Source organism: Lactuca serriola, chromosome 4, assembly GCF_051521515.1.
Source record: "Lactuca serriola cultivar US96UC23 chromosome 4, Lser_US96UC23_V15, whole genome shotgun sequence".
Lineage (NCBI taxonomy): Eukaryota > Viridiplantae > Streptophyta > Magnoliopsida > Asterales > Asteraceae > Lactuca > Lactuca serriola.
In genome coordinates, this window is record NC_136411.1 from 338,221,524 (window position 1) to 338,227,841 (window position 6,318).

The 6,318-nt window shown below is 37.1% G+C and overlaps 1 long non-coding RNA gene across 1 annotated transcript; it reads left to right on the forward strand.

Moving 5' to 3' along the window:
* The first annotated feature begins 3,864 nt into the window (after positions 1–3,864).
* Positions 3,865–6,053, forward strand: LOC145100724 (uncharacterized). Its single transcript, XR_013705217.1, has 3 exons — positions 3,865–4,143; positions 4,788–4,881; positions 5,493–6,053. It is a non-coding gene; the product is annotated as an uncharacterized LOC145100724 (long non-coding RNA).
* The last annotated feature ends 265 nt before the right edge of the window (positions 6,054–6,318 follow it).

The window sequence follows — 6,318 nt, forward strand, 5'->3', positions numbered from 1 at the left end:
TGACACTTCGTCAAGGTGCCATGATGGAACATTAAGGGATATCACGGCACATCAGGAACACATGTGACACACCAAGGGATGTCACGGTAGATCAGGAACATGTGTTCTACATCAAGCCACCTAATGGCACATCATGATGCTCTAGTGACACACCATGATCATTAGTGACACATCCATGCTTCAACACCACATCAGTAGAACATGAATACTCTGGAGTACACCATGGCACACTATAATGACACATGTTCCTCTATGTTGGTGCATCCTCCTTCGAGATGGCACATCATCCATCAAGATGGCACATCTTGATTCCAAAGTGTCACACATTGTCTATATTTGGCACACCCACTTCGTAAATGGCACATTCAACATTGAAAGATGCTCCATTCCTTTCCTAGGTGCTCTATTCCCCCTTTTAGATGATATGTTCCGTTGTCACATGATCTGTCCCTTTGTCACATGAACCATTGAACTCCAAGTGTTCCATTGAGTTCCAAGTGCTCCAAATGGTGGACAAGACTTCATACCCCAATAGTCTCCCACTTGAAGGTTTCAACAACTTCAACTTCCATTCAAATTCTTTATCATTCCTCAAAGTACTCCCTCTCTCTCCCTGTCCTACCAAACCCTTGTCTTCAAACATCTGGAAGGCCAGTTGAGGCCATGCTAAACTTTAAATTTCCAATGGTAAACACCATGGAACCTTCACCTATTAAGTTCACCATACTAAAGACATTTTAATCTTAACATCCCCTTGTATCATTATGTTGAACAATCTTGTTAGTCACATCTTAAGCTCATTGATCTGTGACATGTTTGAGCCAACAATCAACACGTCATCAACATTCAACCCGATGATGATATGGGAGGAGCTTAAATTATTTAAGTAAAAATCATGATCAACCTAATGTCTTCTGAACCCGCTCCTCTTCATGAAGTTATCAAACTTTAAGTACCATTGCTGGAGAGTTTGTTTCATGTCGTACAAGTTTTCCTTTTTCTTGAACACTAGCCTTTTCTTAATAGTTGTAAGATCACTTTCTATTTGTGCCTTCTAGATTTCTCTTTCTAGGTTATCATCAAGGATACTAGTTCTATTCACATCTAGCTGCTCTAGATAGAGATTATCAGAGGACACTACATTCAAAATGGAAGTGAATATAGTCATATTTACAATTAGAGAATCGTCCTCTCTCTTCTTTTGGATTCCCTTGACCACCGATCTTTCCTTGCAAGTTTTGCTTCCATCTATCTCACTTTAACCTAAAACATCCGACTGTTCTACAGTTCGCTCAATTCATCATCCATATCATTATCCTACTGTATGGAGTTCGTCCTTAAGGCCTCTGGTTTTGACACATTCTCACACATCAACTAGTCATTGTTTAATGAAGAATATCTAACTGGAGTACTTTCTTAATGGTCCTCTAGATAATTGGAGGTCTGATCATTAACACACCTACAACTCCTCCCTCATAACTATTATCACCAGAGCTCCCATTCTTTCTAGATTTATCAGAGCTCCCACAGCTTCAAGGACATATTTTGTCCTTTGACCATTGATAGGTCTTGCATGATTTATGGATCCTCTCACTGAAGAAAATGAAGTGGGACTCTAAACACCTGAATGAACTAAAACTGACTTCCCAAACGTAGGTATATTGCATATCTTCACAAAACTGACTTTCTTCTGTCTGCTAATAGAACATGGCTTAGATGAATCTGTCACAATCTTAATGTCTGAAATTCTCCCTTTGGATACAAACTTCCTAATTCCTTCCTCACTCATATGAATAAATCTTTGGTTGCATAGAGTGCATGTCCGAACTCTTTCAACAACGCTTGCTTCATCTTTAGAAACCTCCACCATATATAGTGTACCATGTTTTTGATTCATAGCAACGATCAAGTTTCCCATTTTCACTTTCCACTTGTGATAAAGAAATGTAACATGATGACCTTCATCATCAAGTTTATCAACTGATATCAACATCCTCTTTAGGTCTGGAATGAACTTGACATTCTTCAATGTCCTATATGTAACTAGATTCTTCTTGAGAATCACATTTATGACACCCATGATATCCAGACACTTGTTATCTGCCAATATAAACTTCCGTTGGTGATGCCTAAAGTTCTTTATTACATCTATGGAATGACTAACATGAAATGACGCACCAGAATCCAAGACCCATGATTCTTTTGAGTTTTCGACTAAATAAAGAAGCGCGTCACCTTCAAAATCTTCTCCATATTCATCTCCTTTTGGCTTTTATCTTCCATGAGCTTTGGGAACTGACTTTTGACATGACCACTCTCTCTGTAGTTCCAACAGGTAACATCCCTCTTGTTTTTCTATCCACCTTTCATTCTGGACTTCGATATTCCACTACCCCCACACCCTCTATTGGACTCCCTTACTTTGTCTTCAGTACTTGGAAGACTATTGGAAGCTTCTCCAATACTCAATCTATGCACATCCTCACAAGTATTAAATCATGAATGCCTTCAAATGTCGGCTTAGCAGCCCAACTGAGCTACTAACTGTTATTACCATAATGGACCAACTATTAGGTAAAGTTGATAATAGTAGCAATGCCATGACTTCATCTTTAAATTTAATCTGAACCGACATCAGCCTTGATAGGAATGAATTAAATTCATTAATAATGTTATATAGTGCTCTAATCAACCTATAAGTAGTCTTCACATTGACAATGTTGTTAGCTACATTCTTTGCCAAGGATAATCTCACCACACCAAGTGCATGCTGATCTAATAGTTCCCAATTCTCTTGCTTTATTCCTTCAGGTTTACTTTCAAACAATGGTTCATGTATCTTCTTCTGGTAGAGATTGTCTTTGATTTTTATTTTCCAGAAACCAAAATCATGACCATTGAATTTTTTGATCTTAACTCTCCCATCTTCATACATAACCCTGATACCAGTTTGTTGGGGGTAACAAAATAATAAGTTAAGCACTTCAAACAAACATCAAACAAACTTCTTGAAACTTGCTGAAATAAAACTTCTAAAAAACATAAATAAAATTGAACACATTATTTAACGTGGTTTGTGTAACGCCCGAGTTTCAGGGCTAAGCATTTTTCTCAATGAAATAGTCTAGGTCAACTCTTGTAACTCTTTTTGAAGTAATAAAGATGAAATATTTGAGTATTTTGTGAATTATGTGAATTTATATGCTTATTATTTAATTATAAAGATATAATTAATAAAGAATAAAAACAAGCGTCAAAATTAAATTGTGAGATAAACCTGATACAATTACATAAAGTTGGAGAGTACGTTTCTGCCTACGCGTGGATATAAAGAACGTCGAAAACGGAGTTCGTATGCAAAAGATACGGCAGTTTTACGAAAATCAGACAGTAAAACACTGCTTTTCTTTAATCGCGTAAAACCGAATCGATCCTTTGCGGTACTTATGCTTTGCCGACGGGATTTCCGAGGGCGTTTTTGGACTCAAGATATGGTCTAGTATTTGATTTCATACTCGAAATATTTTTAACGAAAATATTTATAAAAGTTGCGAAAAAGGACATCGAGTGTCGTTTAGACGCAAAACTTTAAGTGCGATTTCCCGGGGTTCCATAACTCCAAAAATTAATCCGTTCAGGTTTCTGGAATCCTTGAATTACCCTCTTTCATAAGAAATTTTCAAAAACGCAATCCGATGTTGAGATCTCGAGACACCCGATTTTGTGTGTTTTGGGCAATTAAAGGAGGAAAAACCCATGTGGACCCACATGACTTGCATGGGAGAAAAATCCCCAGCCAATTGCTTCTCCTCTTGGTCTTATCCACGTGATCTTCTCCTCATCCTCACTCTTTTGCTTGCACACTTCAATTTGTGAGTACATTGCTTGGCTGGAGGCATGGCCCAAACTTGTATGTGAGTGTGTGTGTTTACTATAAAATGAGGCTTAGACACCTTCATTTCTCACTCACAAAATCTGCCATCATCTTCCTCTTCTTCCCCTCTCTCTCTCTCTCAATCTTGATCTCTATATCCCTTTCTATCTCCCTTAGATTGAATAACCACCATTTCCACCACCTACTGTTGTCACAAGCTCCTCCGTCCAGCACCAATCTTGCACCATCACTACCATATTGGTGCCACCGTAAGTCCTCCATCGCTAAGATTATTATTATTATTATTATTATTATTATTTTCCTATGTTGTTCGAACTCACTAGGGAAGCAAGGCAAATTCATGTGTTTTCTTTTTTAAAACCTCATGCACATATGTGATGTATTTTCGATCAGTAGCCAAAAGAAAGAAGCCATTCATTTCTTTTATTAGCCATACATACAAATTGTTTGTTTGATCAGTAAAATCTGAAAATAAAGCTCAAACTTCCATTTATTTTATTGAAAACAAACCCTCAAGTTGTGTTTAGTTTACAAAGTAGCCCATTCTTATTTCCTAATTTACAAACAACATATATATTTATATATGTAAATACGAAAGAAACATATATACATATTTTTCTTTTTTCCTTTTTCTTTTCCAAACTTCCATTTCAATTAACTACATATAGTCCTTATAGTAATTCAAAATAATTAAAAGCCCCCTCCATGGAATTTCATTGCAAAATAAGTCCAAGATGCAAACTTGGAATTTATATAATTCATTTTAGCCATTAATTTGAAAAGTATTGACAAACATAACACCATTTGATTTATTAAATTAGTAAATGGACCCCATACCTTGGTTAATTACCAAACTACCCTCCAAATATTAATTATATTAATATTTCCTTAGGAAACTAAATTTTCTCGGAGATTCATATTCACGGAAATACTACTCGACCTTCTCGCATCCATTCCAGAACACTAATCGTCTATCGAACGTTAAGGTGAGTGCATAGTTACTTTCAACTTACACATAGATATGAAGTATTTTATATAAATTACGTGCTATGCGTGCATATTATCTGAATACTTGCTATCTATGCTAGATGAACGTTGTTATACATGTTTTCAATGATTTAAACTGTATATGTATTTTATATCTACGAAAATGTTGGGGTAAAACATAGGTAGATGCAATAGGTGATGTGTGATAAAATGATGAGAGGCCTCGATGTTGATGTTGTTGATTCTGTCATCTAGCAGAGTATGGATGACGACCACGGACTCTTCTAGACAGTCCAGTGGAACACTAGCAGGCTCGCAACCTGTAGGTGTTTGTGAACGATATGTTCACCGGTGTACTCCATCCCCCACATGGTTGCCTTTAGGACATTTATTGCTGAGGAATCCCCTTAGCAGTAGTGTCCGTCCCGATGATGATCCTTAGGCTAGGTCCCTTATGATAGGTGTTTAGGGACGTAAAGTGAGGATAACGGGAACGGGTAATCGGGTTATTGTTGATCGATGAAATTAATAAACTTATTTATTGTGGGTTGAAAACCCTATGTGCTCACCAGGCTCCCAAGCCTGACCCACTCAGTTTTATGTATTACAGGTAGTGGCGCATGAGCATAGGTGTGATGTTTTGGACGAGGGATTACGGATATAGGCCTGTAGATATGAAATAATGTAGTAAGGCTTATATTGTACTGTTTATGCTTTGGATCTGTACGAACATGACATCCCGAGTCTTTTAATGAAATACATTTCTATGGAAATGCTTTTGATAAATCTTTATCATATTTTTGTTTTGGGACAAATTCCGCAACACTTTCATTTAAAATGTAACTCTGATTTTTAAACAAAGCATAAACAAACCGGTCTTTTCTGGCCGTGATTTTGGGGATGTCACAGTTTGGTCAATATAACTTACGTCCATGGGCAAACAAGAGAGAGAGAGAGAGGGAGAGAGACAGAGACAGAGACGGAGACAGAGACAGAGACAGAGATAGAGACAAAGACAAAGACAGAGACAGAGACAGAGAAAAAGACAAAGACAAAGACAAAGAGAGAAAGTGAGAGAAAGAAAGAAAGAAAGAGAGGGAGAGTTAGAGAGAAAGAGAGGATTTTATTAAACTTCCAAGACCAATTACAATCACACACAAAGGTTACACCTCACTTAAGCTCTCAAAACAAAAGAAACTATCTTGCTTACTAAATGCTCTAAAGGATGTGCACTCAACCTCACAATAATTGCTCTCTTGAAATTACTGTGTACACACACATAAAATCATGCACTTACAAGGAATAATGAATATGGATATGAATCTATTTATAGGAAAGAATGGAAACCCCAATTCTCATGGGCCAGACCCATTCATAATTAGCTAATGAAGGGGATACCCTAAATTCCAACCAATCATGGAAGTCCATGCAAACGC